A 19,083-nucleotide genomic window follows, 5' to 3' on the forward strand; every position below is an offset into this window, starting at 1 on the left:
ATCAATAAGGGTCTCAGATTCCCTTTAATTTCATTGTCCAGAAGAGGAGCGAAATAATGAGTTTCGGGGGATTTTTAAAGTGCCTCTCCCTGTCGGCTATGACCAGATTTGATTGCGGCTGTAAATGTTTTATGGATGTGTGCGAAAGGAATTTCGCGACTGCATTAGGAAATGAGGTCCGTCTTCTACCGAAATCATTACTGGCCTCTCCGCCTTTATAGATTCGGCGTGGCGAAATAAATGCAATTCCGGCCCGCCGGGGAAAATAAGAAAAGAGAAACGAGATCCTCCTCTGGCCGCGTGCCTTGTTATTGAATGGGCTCTTCGGAAAACGGTCGGTTTGTCGGCTGGAAAAAAATAGCCTGAGAAGCAAATAAAGTGATTCTGTACACTTATCGACAGTGGACAGCAGCCGCAGGAGAAACTGCATGCGCGGAGGATGCTGGTTGGCAAGATTGTTTTCAAAGAGGAAGGATTTTTCTCTCGTCATATAATTTTTTGCTCGTTTTTAATCATTTTTGCAGTCGTGCACATATACGAGTGAATGTGAATACTGCGCAGGGTTTTCCCTCCAACCTATTCTATGCTCCGTCAATCTCGTAGAGTGCAGTTTGGTGCCGCCTCAACACCTTTCTTGCCGTGATACATAAAAAATTATCACTCTTTCATTGAAGAGGAACTTAAAAAATAACTCTGTGACTGTTTTTCTTTAGAAAAAAGAACAAAAGTCATCTCATATTCAAAAGGTCTTACGAAACAAGACTTAATTTCAACTAAATAAAAATTTCAAATTATAACAGCTGTGCAAAAATAGTTCGATTTAGCAGAAAATAATCAATTGTCAGCAATAAAACGGTTTCAGTTTATTTTGAGGAATAATTCTATTAGCAGAAATATATTACCAAAGATAAATTGTCTTATTGCGTGGGAAAATTAAAAATGTCATATAAGAATGTATTTAAAATTTTAAATACTAAAAATTTCACAAGTTTTTTTTTTTAAAAAATATAAAATTAGTTTACGGTTTTTGTTCTTTTGAGGGTTACAAAATCAAAATCAACCACAGGATTTGCTAATTTCCTAAAAATTAAACAAAACATTACTGCTTTAAATTTTTTATTTTCAGTCGAAAGAGAATTGTTACCATTTCATTATCAACATTGTAGTAATTTTATTGTTTAAAGAACTCGACAGTTTTATTTTATTAAAACATCTATGTATGTTATAATGGTTTATAAACATTTAAAATCAACAATTAAAATGCCTGCAACCGTACATGCATATATGTATTTGGACTTTTAAAAATCATTCATCAAGATTTCACAGCCATTTGAATGAATAATGGCGTCTTTTTGCAATGGTCAAAACAATGAATCAAATATTTTCTTTTGCCTCTATTTCTCAATGTTCCATTTAAAATTGGAAGAAAATCTTTATCGCCATGAAACCTTGCTCCAAATCATCTGACAAAGTTCCAGCAAAGCAATCTCCTTCCCTGGCTAATTCATGCTGGCACAAAATTGAAAGAGGGATCCGTTCGACTGGCTTGGTGCAAAGGACGACTTCTCGCGGCTTTTAATTCCGTTCGGCCAACTTTTCCTCTTCTTCCTTCCTCTCTTTCTTTCTTTATTAGCACGCTTGCGAAGAAATGAAATTCAAAACGGCAACGCCGAGATGATGATATCAAATCGTTCCCTCGCGCCACCCGGGCGCCAGGGCCGAATGCGAAATAACTTTCCATTCCTCGCCGCCGGGCTAACGAAAATTTATCGTTTTTAATCTTAATGCATTTTGCATAGGCGCGAATAAATTTTTCAGAAACGGCGGAGAGCGGAAAATTGTGTATATACCTTTTTGCTGGTGTGCTGCACGTGGCGTTATCAGGGCAACAAGCGAAAGGTGATAAAACCGAATTGTGATGTTCCTCGCGCGGCCGTTCGCGTGTTCGTCGGCCCCGCTTATGCATGCATAAAAAGACACACGCGTGAAAGTACCAGAGAATTGATCCTTCATCTCTGTTTTTTTTTTGCTGCTGCTGCTTCGTTTCCCCACCACACGCATTGCCTGCCGACAACCGGGGAGCAATAATAAATATTTATTCTTCATTTCCTTCTTTTATCTCGCCCCCGTCGAGTGTATAAAGAAGCAGCGGGAAACTGGCGTCACAATAAAAATAAAAATTCACGCCTTTTGTGCTCCCAATTTAGAGAGCGGCGAGCAGCTCGAAATGGAAATTTTCCCTCTACACTTCCTATTTGTCTAAAATATGACGAAGGCGGAAGGCACTTGTATATTTTTTATAATTTCTGTCTTTTTACTTCCTTGGAAAGGGTAGTGCCTGTATTTTTTTTGCAAAATTTCATTTTCCACCGGAAGAGCATTCAATATTTTAAGGATAATTGCTTTTAACATACTCCATTTTTTGAACTTCGTGAAACCTTCTGATGTAAAAAAAACTTGATTTTACGTATGTACTCGAAACTTTTAAAGGAAAATGAGGGCTTGCCATTGTCAAAATAAAATTACTGAAGAACGCCCTTTAAAACTCTTCAACTCATTGCTAACGAGGAATCAGCGCTGGCAAGGATTTGGCTGATTTTCATTCCTGGCGAAGAGGCTCGCTAGTTGGCTCCATTTGCAAATGCAAACACGTGCTGGCCGAATTTATCAACGTCGCGCGCTAAGCTTCCTCCATGAAAATTGCCTTCTTAAAAAGTTTTCATCAACTCGCCAGCCAGAGTACCTCTAATGTTTATTATTGTTTAACTTCTGGCAGAACAAATTCCCGTGCAGCGCATGAATTATTATTCCCTCCACTTGTGCAAGCAGGCAAATCTGATGGAATACATCTAGGCTATTAATTAAAACTTGATGAATATTGCCCTTGCACAGAGTTGGTTCTTTCTGAAAGAGCTGTTAAAACGTGCATGCATTATACGAGTTTAAAAGAGGGTTATAAACATATTTTTTAAAAAAGCCTTATCTATGAAAAATAATAATTTGGTGAATAATACAAATATTTTATTGCAAAGCCGTCGTAATTAAATTAAATCATTTCTTAATATTAAACAATTAAACCAACGGAAGCACTCTGACAACTCTTATTCACTTCTCTTGAGAGTTTGCAATCAATTTCATTTGGTAAACTGAACTAAAGCAATTATTCGGCATATTTAAAATTAATATCGTCTGGCGAGGTGAGCGAAGGAGCAGTTAGCAAGGTGCGAGAAGCTCCTGGGATGATCTTGCCAATATTGACCCCGTCTCGAAGCTAATTTGCGAATTTTGATAGCCTCGCCTGGTGCACAGCTGCTTTTTGTCGGTAAACCATGTGAAGACTCTTTTGTTTGCAGCTCGGCAAAGTTGCTTGGCGGGCGAGGCGAACCGTTTGAATAAATAATAATCTCCTGCTCTATACATTATTAAAAGGGCCGGCGGCGGCGCGGCGCGGTAATTAATTTGTTTTGCAGCTAACTGCGCGCGCGGTGACGCCAGGTAATAAGTAATTACTAATTTCTGAATTTATGTACCCCCGCTCAGTCAAGCCCGCGCCTTCCAATTAATTGCAGCCTCTCTCTTAATCAACGCGCACATACGCCAACTTTGAAGCTCTCTCAAACATTCGCTTTAATTACTCGATACCAATCATCCGCAGTTTGTGCCGCTTGTTTGCAAGCTGCCTGATGCTGCTGGCTGGCTGCGGGATAAAACCTGACTTGCACAGCACACTCCATCCACTATCACAACTGCCACCAACGGTTGCTCCGGCGCAATCATTCGAGTATCTGTGCCGCAACGTCATATTTATTCAAGTTATTGAAAAGAATTTGCGTGTCTCATTAATCTGTCGCGTTCGATTCCGAGTATGGGATCTTTGAATGTATTGCAAACTATGCTGCTGCATTCATCATGGGATGCAGAATTGATCGCAGAGACTAACGAGATAGTATATGTCCCTTGAAGAGCAAAAAATAGCACGAAGCAATTTTTTATGCTGCGCCGCATTATTATTTTCTCTGACTGAGTGACTGGTGGATCAGCATGTCATTTTTTAATTGACATGTTTATAAATAACGAATTAAATTTAGTTTCCAAGCATTCGCAAACAACAATTTCAAATCGACACCATTCAACCTATTTTTTGCATTTCAAACGTGTATTTGCAGCTTCGTTAGCTATATTTTAAACGGGTCTCTATCCAAAGTCGGTATTGCTCCAGAGTCTTTAAATTGCGTTTTTTTACTCATTTACTGTCCAAAAGTAAATCAAATGGATAGTGTTAAAATCAGCAATTGACTGTCATTAATTGCAAACCTTAAAACAAAAATCGAAACTTTTAAATTTAATTTCATTAATTTAGGCTTCCCTACTGGTGAACTATTATCGCCATTTTATAATTAAAATAAATTGTTGGGATTCATTATTGAATATAAACTGCTTGTTGGACGAAAATGTATGGCGATTACCCAGCAGAACAAGCGTTAAAGAAAGTTAACCATGAAGGGGCTTCTAATTCATTAATCACCCTGTTTTTCTATTCCTCGTTAAATTTTCTAATTACTATTCTTTCTTAATTACTTATACCTTCTGGAATAGAGCAAATCTATCCCAAGACAGGTACATATGCTGTTCTAATTTTTCGCCATTTGCCAGGATCGTGTGTTCATGTTCATATTTTATATGCACTGCAATCTAGAGCGTAGCTCACATCTCGGCCGTTTATCACTGCTGCAAATTCTTTCCGTCCGCCTTTATACGGGCATGTTAACTTTTTGCACGCCAGATGAATTACCGGAGCGAACTCAATTACAAGCGCAGCGCCACATTGTACGTTACCTACTCCTTGAGAGCAATATAAAGGAGGGGTGCCCGCCGCCGCGTGGAGAAGTATCCCCCGTGAACATGTATATTGCCGTGCGGAATATTTCTCCCTGTCGGAATACCTGCGCGCTCAAAATCCAATTACGGCCGCTTTAGATGCCCATATTATTCGTAGTCGTCTGGAGAACGAGCGGCTGAGTGAGTGAGAGGCACGTGCTCATTTTAATAAGAGAGCACTTTGCCCCTTTGACGCCGAGTCAATAAAAGGCGGAGAAAAGAGTGCTTGGCGCGAGAGAGCAATAATTATACGGATTGCGACACACTCAATTTTATCAGGCGCTAATAATAATTCAGAATGCAGCAGCGGCGGTGGCTGTAAATAACATAGCGGCGTGCTGCACCCGCGGGAGGTTGCAATTCGCAATTTAATTTGAGGTGAAACCCGAGAGAATCGCTGCTGCCTTCTTTTTTCCTCTCTCTTTGTGTTCTCTTTTGCACGCGGCTGCTGCGGTATCGGTTTGCGGGAAATCGACCCGAGCCGAGCAAAAATAGGAAAATTCGCTCCTCCACCGCAGCGCAGGAAACTTGACGGATTGAATCTTGCTCCCCCGCCCCCCGTGTCACCCCGCGGCAGCAATAAACGGGACAAAAATTAAATTTCTGCGCGGCAGTGAGTCGTAAAAATTCGCACACAATAAAAAGGCGGCCGTAAGCCAGTGAAAATTTTATATTTCTATTTATTATACGCCGGCTTGATAATTCGGCCGCTTTAACTGCGACTTTAAACTCGCTGCTTTATGCGTCATGTGCTGTTGGATTTTACGGCCCGAAAATTTGCCATTCTAGCCTCGGTTGAACAATAAAAAGCGACAATTAAAGCCTTTTCTTTCACTCCACTCGGCAAACCGCTCAGGTGGATTAAAATTAAACGAGAATTACGGTCGTGCTCGGTGAGAGAGCCAGCCAAATTGATTTTCGCGAGGTGAATCGAGCGCACGACAAGAATATTCAATTTGCAGCCGGAATAATTTTTTGGCCGGTTGAATTGGGGCTTGAAGACGCCTTTTTATGGAGAAATAATTTTTTTCTCGATGTAAGAGTTTTAAAATTATTAGATCTGTACGGATTTTTTTTTAATTTAATTTGTCTAACGTTTCATTTGTAATACTTGGATAATTTTTTCGAAAGAAGTTTTGATGGTGTTAAAAATTTTAAATGTCAATTAAATTATTTTTAATCCATGCAGGTCTTGTGGGGTGTCCGACACTTTAAGTGTTTTCATGCACATTGTAAGAAATTTAATTTATTTTACTGTACGTTATTAACTATATTAGTTAAAATTAACATTGAGTACGCCAATGAAATCTTCCTGTAACTTAAAAAACTCCAAACCCAAATTAAATATCTGCTCGCTTTGAGGAAAATAAATAATATTTTATAAGCCTGCAATCTTAGTACCAATTTACATCTAACGGTTACAAAGAAATCTATGAAAGTTACTCAGTTTACATAGAAAAGTTCTATTTTTTAAATTTTAAACAGATTAATTAATAATTTAAGAAGAAGAAAAGGTCATTTTTTCCAGAACGACAAAATTAAATCATGAGGTATAAATTTAGATGCGCTTAAACCAAAATTCGTTTCTATCAATCGCCGTTGAAAGGTCAGCAGTTATTTTTTGATTTAATAAATTATTTTTTTTGTTTCCTTGACAATTGTCTGAAAAGTTTAAAAAAAAAATCGTCAAAATATGGTAGTGCCATCTGTAGGAAGATTTTAACACTAATGGAGCATGCGAATGGTGTACACGCCTTCATAGCGAAGAACCCACAGTGGCAGGATTGAGTCTGAAATCGCAATGGAAATGCCTTAAAATAAATTTATTATGAAAATATGCGGTGGCGCTATCTGTTGGCGGCTTCAAACACCAAGGGTTTATGCAACTGGTGAATTGGCGGTGATTTCCTTTATGCATTAAAAGCGACACAGCAAAAAAATTTAATTTTCTCAATTATAAAATTCATCACATTAAATGTGGGGAGAAAAATGCAATTTCTGCCAAGCATGCGTGTTTTTCAGATAGGAGAAATCCATCATAGACTCACTCAGATGGAAAATTTGCATGCTTTTTAATTTCCTCTAACTCAAATAAAAATGAAAACACGCATATTTTCCAGTTCAAAGCCTTATGATGAATTCCAGAAGCTTGAATGACAAAAAAATTCCATTTCAACGTGGTTATTAATGCAGAAAACAGAAAAATTCTTCTTGAGTTTTAGTCGGAAAGAGTTGCTCTGGCTGGAGACTCAGTCGTCGTTCGCAGTCAACAATTACCGCCGGCAGAAGTGCATTGCATAAGAGTTGACTTTTTCTCGGCGGAAGTGTCCGGCTTGTCGCTGCTTCGAGAGGGGTTGCAGGCACTTTTGCAGGGCAAATAATAACGGATTCGAGCGGCAGTTTGCATAAGGCGCGGCAAATTGCTCGCATCGTTAGCTGCTGCATTGTGTGTGTGTGTCTGTTTCCATATTTCTGTCTTTCCCTCGTTGGGGCGAGAAAACAGCAGGCGCTCTCGAGAAATATGTCAACGAGCTGTGCGCGCGCGAACAAAGCCGCAACACGGAATTCGACGACGCGCAAGAAAACTCTCGACGAAACAACGCCAGCAATTAATTACCGCGCGCAGGCACTCAGTTTTTGCTCCGAGACAGACACACGCTGCTCGAGGCAAAAAATTTACGAGGATGGAATTGAGTTTCAAAGGGAATTCGAGTACGCGCGCCCTGTGCGAAAACAACTTAAATCATAATTTTTAACGGAATAAGGCCGCAATCGGTCATTTAAGCTCGGAAAATGTTTATTAAATGCGAAATTGACACCCGCGGGATATACAGAGAATAACATCATTGATTGTGAACGGTTGAAAATTACTCCTCTCTTCGTCAACTTTTATTTTTTAACAGAATTTAATAGCATTGGAAAAATTTTACAGCACACTCTTTATTCTCTGTTTGTCTGCAAAAATAATGGAATTTAATCCTGATATTTTAGAGGGATTTTTGCTTCCTAAAAGTTTCCATTTTGACCAGAATTGACTTCATGCAACCTAAAAACGACGATTTGACTAAAAACAAATGCTAGTAAAATGAATTTAAACCCGTGAATTAATGATTTATTTTTATTTGCAAAATCAAGAGTTGGTGTTTTTTGTTGCTAAAATTAGATTTCTCAAACAAGAATGTGAAAAAGATTTTTAGACACTCATACCGCTTTGACCTGCTTATTTAATTTATTTCAAACAATTTTATTTTTAAAATGGTTTTTATTATAAATTCCGTAAAACGCCGAAATGTTTTAAGAACGGTTATGACCGCTGACCTAGACAGAAGATTAAAATTTGTTTTTTCCTCGATTGAGCTTGAAAAAAAACCTTATTTATTATTTGGACCACAAGGAGATAATATTTATTTCGCTCTGGAAACCTTCCATAACAATTCCTGTAACAGTTACAAGATTAAAAATTGGTCTCTCTTATGTTGCTGAAATTTTCTAAATTTAATCCAACACGATCCTTTCCTTTGTTCTAATGCGAAAATAATACAACATTTCGCAAGTTTTAATTAGATTTGCAGTTGGGAAATTAGATAATGTCGGCCCATTGTTTCGTTCACGGCCGAGATTATTTGGCTGGCATAAACAGAAGAGGAAAAGCAATGCAGATTGTTCGTTAGTTGGTGGATGCTATCTCGCTGCTGGACTAGCCGGAGGGAATGGGGAAGCCGCAAAAACCGAGCCAGACACTTTACTGCTTGCGTTTCTAATGCCGTTTTAAGGTAAACTGTGTAATTTGGCTGGCGGGCACAGCGGAGGGAGAGACTTTGGCCGCTTAATTTGCTCGTTGGTTAAGTCTCAGACGCACGCAGCAAAAAATTAAACGCGAAGTGCAGACGACTACTAAATTATGTCAAAGCTTGGCATTTATTTGACATGCAACCTGCGCATTAACAGTTTTTTGCACCACTGCAGGAAGTTCCTTTGCTTGATTTGGAGAATTCATTGCAAGGACATATAATATTCAATGTGTTTTAGTTCATAAGATATAATAAAATAAATTTATAAGGCAATTACTAGACACATTTTAATATTTATTTCCAAATTAACGTTAAAATTAAAATTTAAAAAGTGTTATAATTAAAATTGAGCAAATTAGTTGTAGGTTCTAATTTTGTAATGAATTGTGAAGAAATAGTTACTATTTTTGCAAAAGATATTTCATATATCTTTCCGGACTGGAGGTTAGTTTGTGTGCTTGAAAACTGAAAAGAAATTGGTTCGTGGTTAAAGATGGGCGTGATAATAAGTTGAATAAATCTGAAGGGAGCAATGAAAGCCAAAACATCCTCAAAGGGCAGCAGAGAAAATTAGGTCTATTGGAGGAAAACAGAGTTGCGTGTCTGTGCACGCATACATAACCTCGACAGGGTAATGAAAATTTAAGCTGCGTGGATAGCACACACAAGATGAAATTAAAATTCAGCAGCGGCAAGCAAGCAAAGGCCGAAGTTTGGCGGCGGCCGTAGCTAGCTGGCTGCCTATTTATTTATTTTAGCACAAACAGCATCCAGCAGCAGCCCCAAGAGCTAAATTTAAGCGAATTTATTTCGCTCCATTTTAATTAAAATTCGCGTGCGGCCCTTTGGCTGCACCTTTTGCTCGCTTTCTCGCTCTCTTGTGTGCGGCGCGAGCGAGCAGCACTTAATCCGGCTGATTATTAAATATTCATTGCATTCGTAATGCAACCGCGTGCCGCTTAATTTAATTATTGCGCAATTAATAATCGCATTTAGCATCGAGCCTGCGGTCTCGCCGCCCGGCAAACGCGGCGTTAATCGTCGCGAGGAGAGAAGAAGCACTTCGGCCGAGTGAGGAGTAGACTCGCCCCGAGAAGGATATGAAATGTGCTTTCCGTGTCCCAAGTTTTTCCACTGCACTTACTGCTAATGCACCGTTCAAATCGAATGGGAATCGAGTTCATCCGCATTTAGTTCTAATAACTGCGTGGTTGGCAAGGAAATCTGCTGTATACGAGGCCATTTTATCCTATAATATTCAAATCAAGTTGTTTTCAAAATTGCTGATCTTTGTAAAGTATCTTTACTAAAAAAGGAGAAAAAAGAAAAAAATTAAAAAAGAATTAAACATGTTCTTGAAACTAAAATTACTAAAACAGAGTATTTTGGTCCGAAAGTAAATTTTCCAATAACTAATCCGAATATTATTTCCAAGTCAAGAGACAACTTTGTATATCGTTATGCTATTTTAGCAGGTTTCAAAATAAATTGTCGCGATAAACAGTTAAATGGATAGGTATTTAAGTTGATTGCAAGGAACTAAAGAGAAACCAAACTCAATATTTGTGCAAGGATAAATGAACGTCCTTGGCCTTTTGGGGCCTGGTATATACAAAACACAACTTGGACCATTAGATGAACATCGCATTTTTCTTGGAAATGTGAAAAGACTGTGAGACAATGTCAAACAACACTTTCACAATGTACATCCCATAAAAAAGGACATTTATTTTGTTCAGTCAAGCATCCAAATACAATACCCAGGAATGCTTATTTTGTATTTTTATAAAGAAGAAATTAAAAAAACTATTCACCTAAAAATTTGAAAGAACCGAATTCGACGTGCACATCTGGTTCTTTGTATATGGACATCAAGAACACAAATGTAGATTTATGACCGAGAGAGGGTAAATGACTCTTGTGACAGCTTGCTGTGAGGCGGTAGAGAGTGGGACATCCATTAGTGTGTGAATGTATCTTAAAAAAAAGCGATATTTAAGGAGAGTAAAGAGTAAAGCTTTACTCTCCTTTTAGCAAGATTCGACTATTGGCGGTCAAAAAGCGATCTAATTTCGCACGGCGGAGGATCGCACATGCTCTGATTGACCAACATCAACGTTCATCTCCGTCGACCAATCGGAACGTTCATAGCCCTCCGCCACGCGAAAATAGATTTGCCTTGGGAAGAATTTTGTTTAAAAACAATAATCTTGTTGAATAATCGTAACAATCAATTTGGAATTGATAAAATTTGCGATTTGGCCGAGGAAAGGTCCTACACTGTAAGTCAGGGGTGAGAAAAACCACTCCTGTCATCTTGCTATTATCACAGTTGATAATCTCCAGCAAATTTTCGTTAAATGACGCAAAATCGATAAACGCCATTGCACAATTGATGAAAGATAAAAATGTTTCATCCTAAATTTACGTTTGCCAACCAGGATTAAAGTTAATAAAGAGTACTTAAATCACCAATAATTGATCTCTGACATTAAATCGGTTTGAAAAGCGCGTTTTTAATTATTGTTATTAAATTTCACTACGATATAATAACATCGTTTATGAAAATTATGATCACACACAACCATTACTGATAGCTTTTAATGAAACCATTTTAATATCCACCGTAATCGATGGGATTAAATAACCAATCTCTATTCATGCCTCATTCAGCATTTTTCCACTTATAATCACGAGTTTCAACAGGTTGCGGAGTTCTGCGCTGTCAAAATCAAATTATACACATAAAATCAGCGCTTCTCTCGGTATTTACCGCTGAAAAAGTTTCCGCTTGTTGCGTCTTGATTGCATGCTTTTCTTTAAGCCAGAATTCGAGCAGCGCATTTTGTTGTTTCGTGCTCGAGAATTCATCAGTGTGCTGAAGCATTCAAATCGCTTTGCCGTCTGACGAGAAGGCACGCGCGCGTAGTCAACTAGCTCGGCAATTATTTATTCCACCCGCTCAGCAGCTGCGAGATGAACAAAGGAACGAGAGCAGATAAATCCCCTTAAAATCCTCTTGTTGCTGAAAAATTTATGCCCTTTTAACTGGCAAGACAATCGACGTACCCCTTGGCTGCTCGGCCCCTGAATTATGCACACGCCCGTTGATTGTTTCGCGATCGCATTTTAGGGTCTGTTCCCTCCCTCCCACCCACCCCCGCACACCCCCTGCTGATCTCCATTTTAATGAATTTCTCTCCCGTCTTTTGTTGCAGATCGCCACCGTCGCAGCTTCTCCGCCACCCGTCGACTGTAATTGCGAATGTGAGTGCAGTAATAATATTTCATCCGAGGCTAGGTACTTTTTGTTTGCATTATTGCCGGAACATTAACTATTCTGAGAGCTCTGGAAACTCTTGCAGCCCTAAATTTCGCACGCGCGTGCAAACTCCATTATGGAAAGGGTCGTCCTTGCGCGTCCAGCATAAATACTTACACGAATGAAAATCATTTTGAGGGAAATGGACACATTTTTTGACAAGGGAAAATTGAATCAGTGTTCTGGAAACGATGAGAATTTTGTTAGGCAGAAACTAAATCGCAGAAAAATGCCAATGGTATGGTATAAATTCTAAAATATTTTTTTTCATTTTCTTAAATTGCAATTTATTCAGAGTTATCTTTAAAAGTAAGAGAGTTTTTTAGTCTTGGTCTTTTTCTACTTTGCCCTCAAGGGGAAGGTCTTAAAACGGCGTTCGTCAGATATGATAGCCATTTCGCACTTTTTCCCATGCCAAAGTCATTTTTTGTTATTGTTTTTATAGGTTTTTTGGTTCAATTTTTGTAATTGGAATAAACATGATGCATAAAAATTTCATTCATTGTATGCAAAAATGTTGATTTGTTTCAGCTTTGAAAATGTGATGCTTTTTATAGACCAAAACTTGTTTTGACAACGGGAAGCGCACCATTTGATCCAATTTTGATAAATTTCCATTTAATCATCAGATAAAAAACCTCCCTCTGTCCCTCTGTCATGATTAGTCAGCGAGTCAAAAAGCGATATATATGTATTTTTGCGGGTCGTTCTGATTGTTATTGTAGGTAAATCAAAACAATCGCGGTCCTCCACCGCGCTAATTTTTGACAAGGCATAACTCGCTTTTACCAGTCAGAAAGAAAAGGAAACTTCTGTTTTTGAACTGAAGCCAGGTTATAAATAAATATAACATTTTTTGGATCAAAAAGTGTGCTTCCCTTACATGAATTATTTGTTCGACACAAAACTTGACGACACGCAGTTGTGTTCGTTCTAAAAAAAATTCCTTCTCAATTAGGTTAATTTTTAATCTGTGCATACTTTGCTAAAGCACCAAACTTTTATACGTCCAGTGAACCGAAATTGCGCATAATTTAGACCTTGAAATTAGTCTCACTAAATTTAGGCGCGTCCAATTATGATTAAAAATACGCTTTGGACGGGGGACAGGTTTTTTTGCCTGCCACACATTATGAAGATGGTGCTGCGTAGTTTACGGCAGGGTCTGAATTTTAATCTCGGTCTGAAAAACGGCTTTTTTACGTTTATACCTAATTCAGAGACGCATTCAAAAAAGTTTACTCGTTACTCACTGCTGCAGAATTTGCCAAAGCAATATTATACCTCACTACGAGAACGGGGCGCGCGCGCAATGCATTCGGGTTAAGTGCCCTAAAAACTTTTTAGGAGGGCTCCGGTTTTATATCTCTGTCGCTTTTACTGGTGCCGCTTTAATGAGCGCAACACGCGGCCTGCATTATTACTATTTAGCCTCCTCCAAAAAAGCTGATGTCGCATTTCAAGACAGATAAGAGCCGAGAAGCAGGTGCGCAGCAGCGTCGATTCGTTGCGCGCCGAAAACGTGCTTCGCAGAAGAAGTCTCGCAGCAGAATTGTTTATTTGCCGTGCATCGAGATCACGCGCCACGCCGAACGGAATAACAAAAACCTGCGAACGTATATTATGCTTTTCTCGCTCTGATGCAACTTATATTTGTGCAAAAGTCACGCCTAGCTGCTTGTTGCTCATTTGTGATTTGTGCTCGCGGCAAACAGCACGTACGAGAGAATCTGTGCGAAATTGGCCCGCGCAGACGACACATATACACATACGCAGCCTTGTTTTTGCGGTGGTGGCAAGGCAACGGTAGTAGCAGACGGAAAATGTGCGGCTATACAACAAACAAACTTTGTGATTGCAGAAAGGCTTCTTTTTCCAGACTACCTTGGTGTGCACAAGTGGCTCTATATTTAGAATTTTGGACTAAAAAGTTGTTTACATTTGAAGAGAGAAGTTCAGTATACTCGAAATCGAAACAGTAAAATGAAAAATGGTTCATCCCCCTTTGAAAGCCTAGTTCATGACGAATATGTCCAAAGTGTTTTCAGCGAGGGCAAAGGGCGGCGGCGCGTGTCAGCCAGCAAGGGCTTGCTTGTATGAAGTAGCGAAATTGCGGCAATTGCAGCTCAGGTTGTTTGCACGTCGCATTCAGAGTGACCATTGCGCTTAACGATCCCATTCGCGGCTCGGGAACAAAAAGCCGGCAGTTGTCGGCTAATGGCCGGGCAGGCAGGCCGCGAATGTGCATCGCAGCTAATAAACGGCAACGGCCTCGGCGTGCACTCTGTACTCAAAGGGGCAGTGAAACAACATTCAGGCGTAATTTGCCATGGCCATCCTTCTAATTGGAACTGGGTCAGCTGCATCTTCGAGCGCGAGGAGGGGGAGCAGCGCCGCTCTTTTAATTCAATTAGCCGCAGCATCAGCGCTTCTCGTGAGAGGCAGCGCTGTGCATTTGCCTAATCAAAATATTGCTGCTGCCGCCTCAACCTCCCCCGTCCCCGGACGCAGATTAAACAAACCTCCTGATGGCCAGGCCTTTTCAGAAAGAAAATTCGGTCTGCTGATTAAAAGCGTCACGTTTTTATCGCTGACTGCGCCGAGATCAAACAGCTCTCTCGCCTGTAAGTGGAATACACCACTTTGAGCCCGCCCCGATGCTTTTTAATGGATTAATTTTAATTTAGCCCGCTCGAGCATTGCTTTGATCCAGACGAGTATGTATACTTCGTCTGCGGAGTATTTGTTTACAAAACTTGTGTTTACACGAAATTGACTTACACGGTTAAGTTAACAATTACGCAAAAAATGAGTGTCTGATAGTAAAAATGTATCAATTGCCATCAATAACTGTTTCAGTCTACTTAAATTTACCCCCAAAACCAACCCCCAGTGAGAAGGGGGTCGGTTTCTACTCTCTGAAATAAATTTTGAATTTGACCATTTCACGATCAAATTTGACCGAAATCTGGGCAGCAATATTCGCATAGGATGCTTACCTAATTAGCAAGGGTGAAAATTTCACCTTTTTGCCGCTGAATGCAATTAATTCTAAAATGGGGGTGGGGAAATTCCAAAATTGCCGATTAATAATTAATCATTCCCATTATTAAAATGAGGAAAATTTAACCTATTTCAAAATAAACCCTTTTCATTTTCAAGATTTTTAATTAAATTTGATTGTATTTCTTTGACCTTGACCTTTGAAGCTGGTCTAAAAACTTAACTTGATCAGAGCCTACACATACCATTTTTCAAAATTGGGCAATTTGAGCTTCTTATAAAATTTTCAATTATTTAAATATCGACCTGATATTTTCAGGTAAGCCATGAATTCACCAGGGCAACACTCCAACCAAATTTCATGAAAAATCCAAAAACCCATTCCAATAGAGGTTCCATTTGGTTAGTTCATGCCCTCAGGAACCAGACGAAACGAGTTGTTTTCCTCAAAATTTACGGTTTTCAACCATTTATCAATTTGATTGGAACCTACCTCCCACTGAGGAATTAATTTACATGATTGAGTATCCAGCCCAAAGCAAGCCCAAAATTCAATCCTCTGCGGAGCCACGAATCGAAGCGCTAAACAAATCGTGACCGCGACGAGAGGGCGAAAGGTCAAATGTAATATCATCACATACAATTCCCAGCCGATAACAGCCGAACGAACGAAAGAAACACATTTATTTGCTGAGCAATAATTTATAAACGGTCCGTCACGCCGCCGTTAAAACTGTCCGGTCGGGCTATTAATTTCAATGTGTCCCCAGATGGGTGGCTGACTGAGTGAGTCAGGCAGCCGGTCGCTGACCTCGCAACGTCCGGCGAAAACAAAACAGTCTAGACACGAGTCAAAACACATTTCCTAGGCCTGCTTTCACATCTGACCTACGCCCATTAATATTCTTGTTTGTCCAATGCTGAGCAGAAACTGCATAATTTCGCCACAATAAACAGAGCCGGTGAAAAATGGAATTAGATTGGATCCCAAATTTTTTGCATCAACTACTTTGACGTCATGGTTTTCATTAAAAACGACCTATTTCTCATTTTTCTAGCAAATTAATTTATTAAATCAGATTATGAACTAAGTTCAAAATTATTGAAACCGATTTTTCCAGAAAAAATCCATCTAATTTTACAAGAGCTGTAAAATTTAACTAATTATCGCTCCGCAGCTGGTTTTTTTTAAAATTAAATTAAACTGATCCCAATTAAATTAATGAAATAGGCACACAGAATTTCCAATCGCCTCTCACGCTGCACGCAATTAAGCGCAGATGCAGCAAACGGCAGCACCCACGCCGACACCACATAAACGACGCCTGATTTGCATGACAACAATGGATCGTGCATGCATAATCGATGAACGCTGGCGCGCGCGAGATTGACTTGCAGAATTGATGATGCGTCGGTGGACGGGCGAATGCCCTCGTAAAACGCGCGCGCGGGCCAATAAATAAATAATTCGCTGAATAATTTCGCTATCGAAAATGTATGCCATGCAGAATGAAGGCGGCATATCTCTCACTCATGCCGATACGAGCCAGATAAAGCGCAGCAGAATAATAGCCGTCGGGCGAAATATGCCGATTTGATGTGACGAGTTTCGCGGATTACGATAATGCTGCCAGGGACGTAAAATTTTTGATGGTTTTTTTCTTCTTGATGCCTCTTTGAAATCAATGACTATATAGAGATGAGAGAGTCAATGAGAAGATTTAAAATCCCTAATTTTATTGGTTCCGAATGTAAATCACAAGGGGTAAAAATAATAAGAACTTTCCAAACGGTTTCACGCAAATTGAATGGGTTGGTAGGAAGATTTGGTCGATCTAGGGGGTCTTTCATAATTTTACCTAACTGGAGTTTATTCATTTGCCACCAGATTATTTTTTTCAATAATTAAATAAATTTTTTCTAAGTTTTCTAATTAAAGTACATATTTAAAACTAATTTTTTTATAAGGTCTCATTTAATTTCACTAGTTCAACAATGTGAATTTTTATTAACTGAAATTATATTTCCACGTCAAAATTGTTGCTTAATTCTGGTTAAAAATTGATTGATAAATCATTACAAAAAATGTTGAAGGGAACACGTCAGCTTTAATATGAATAATATGATTAATTGTGTTACTTACGGTAAAGAGAGTCTCAATACTTGCAAAAAAATTTGTTCATTTTATTTTCACGCAACTTTTGACAGATCTAACAACATATATCTTTATTCTATCTTACCATAGTAAATAAATAAATAAATCTCTCATCGCCATAGTGTATGTCAATCAAATTTTACTGTTCCCACGAACAAAACCAGTTACCAGCCTGAAGGCTTCTTGGGAAGCGTGCTGATGTCAAAATCCACGCCGCTATGGAAGTAGAAGAAACAGCAGCTTCTTGAGCACGCAAATATCGCAGCCTCGGGAGCACTAAGGCTTCTTCAGATGTATATTTCACCATGTGATGGGCCGACCGACCCGCACGAAATAATTCACTAGTGCCGCCGACCAGCCAGCCTGCCCGGCAGACGCGTGCGGTGGTGCTCCTGCAGAGGCGTTAGTTTGCTTACTGCATCGTGCAAATAAATCATTTATCGCCAAGGAGCAAATCAGGAGGAGACTTTTATGAGGCCGTGTACGCGGTGGTGGCGGCGGCGGCGATTCAAATTCAAAAGCAGTGCCAAGAGCTCGTAACTCATTCGAGCGCAGATTTTCACCTATAAATTGCGACGGTGCCGTAAAAGAAATTTCATCCCTCTCACGATCGATAGCGAGCGGAGTAGTCCACCGCAAGCCGGCAATAAACATCAAAGTATATATATCGGCCCACCATGCAAATGCGGCTTGCTCTCGAAAAACTCACTCTGCTGAAGTTCAGCTCAGGTTTTAATTAAAAAAATGCTAATTTTGTAAAATCTGTTTTGTATTGATGTCTATGAAAACTTCGTCAATTCTTGTGCATTTAGGGCTTAAAAGCAAAAACCAGAAACTGTGACACTAATTTATTCGTACAATATAATTTAAAAAATGGAACATAGCTAGTTCAAAAAATATTCGGAATTAACGATTAAAATGGGGATATAATTTTTAGCATAGATGTATTTTTTTGAAATAATTCAAATATTTCCTCTCTGCTGAGCGGTCACATTTAAAAAATCCCACGTGAATGATGATTTGAAAAGCTTTTTAACGGTAAACCGCTAATTTTGTTAGCCTTTTCGATAGCAATGTAGCAAATCTATTAAATGACCATGTAATGTGATAATGTATTTTATATTTCCTATATGTATAGATGTGGAACAAGATAGTTTAATCTGAGCATTTTTTAAGGCTGAAATTTTCAAAATTGGTTTTGAAGTGATTAAATTACAATAGCTCATTGGGTATTTTTGTTTAAATTAATTTTTTATGCTCTTGTGGGTTGGAAGCCCTAATATTTCATTGCTGATGCCAGAATCAATTTTTTACTTGTGGTAGTTGGCAAAAAAGCTCAGCGTAGTTTATTTGATATTTTATTTATTTATTTGTACAGCAGCACTGAGCCCTAAATCGCATTACATTACGCTATGGAACCATCTTACATGGCTTCAAACACTAGAGGACTTACGTTAGTGATGGGTTGAAAACTGAAATTAACCATCAGTCGTTAACTTTTCATTTTTTGGCGTCAAATCGCAGGTGGTTCTCCGGTTGCCTCCATAAATCGAGTGTCGCATTTCCCATCTAACGAACGGATGCTGCGCGCTGGATCTAGTTGGCCGCGGTCGTAAGTCCCCGTGTAATTACTTTGCTGCAGCGCTATGACACTACTCGAGAGCACCCGAGAACAATCAAGTCCTAATGAGACCGCCGCGCACTGCAATTTATTCTCATCTCTCCAAAGATATTTTTCTCCGCTGGCCTTGAGAGGCTTCATTACTTAGCGCTTGTCGTATGGAAGTTTGGATCGAGAGCGGCCCAAAGAGGAATTTGCATCTGCTTGGCTGACTGATGCATTGTTTCTGCATCAAGTCGAGAGTCGTCGTTTCGCCAACCTCTTCATCCGTAACGAGCTGCCTTTATCCGACTCGCCTCCTACTCAACTCAAC

General features: G+C 39.3%; 1 protein-coding gene across 2 annotated transcripts in view; it reads left to right on the top strand.

Moving 5' to 3' along the window:
• The window catches only part of kek5 (kekkon 5), a 192,797-nt gene that overhangs the window by 119,464 nt on the left and 54,250 nt on the right, over positions 1 to 19,083 (top strand). For both annotated transcript variants that reach the window (XM_065479241.1, XM_065479234.1), the window contains exon 3: positions 11,888 to 11,936. The gene's annotated coding sequence lies outside the window, so the exon portion shown is untranslated. The remainder of the gene's footprint in view (positions 1 to 11,887; positions 11,937 to 19,083) is intronic.

This window comes from Cloeon dipterum, chromosome 1 (assembly GCF_949628265.1).
Source record: "Cloeon dipterum chromosome 1, ieCloDipt1.1, whole genome shotgun sequence".
Taxonomy (NCBI): Eukaryota; Metazoa; Arthropoda; class Insecta; order Ephemeroptera; family Baetidae; genus Cloeon; species Cloeon dipterum.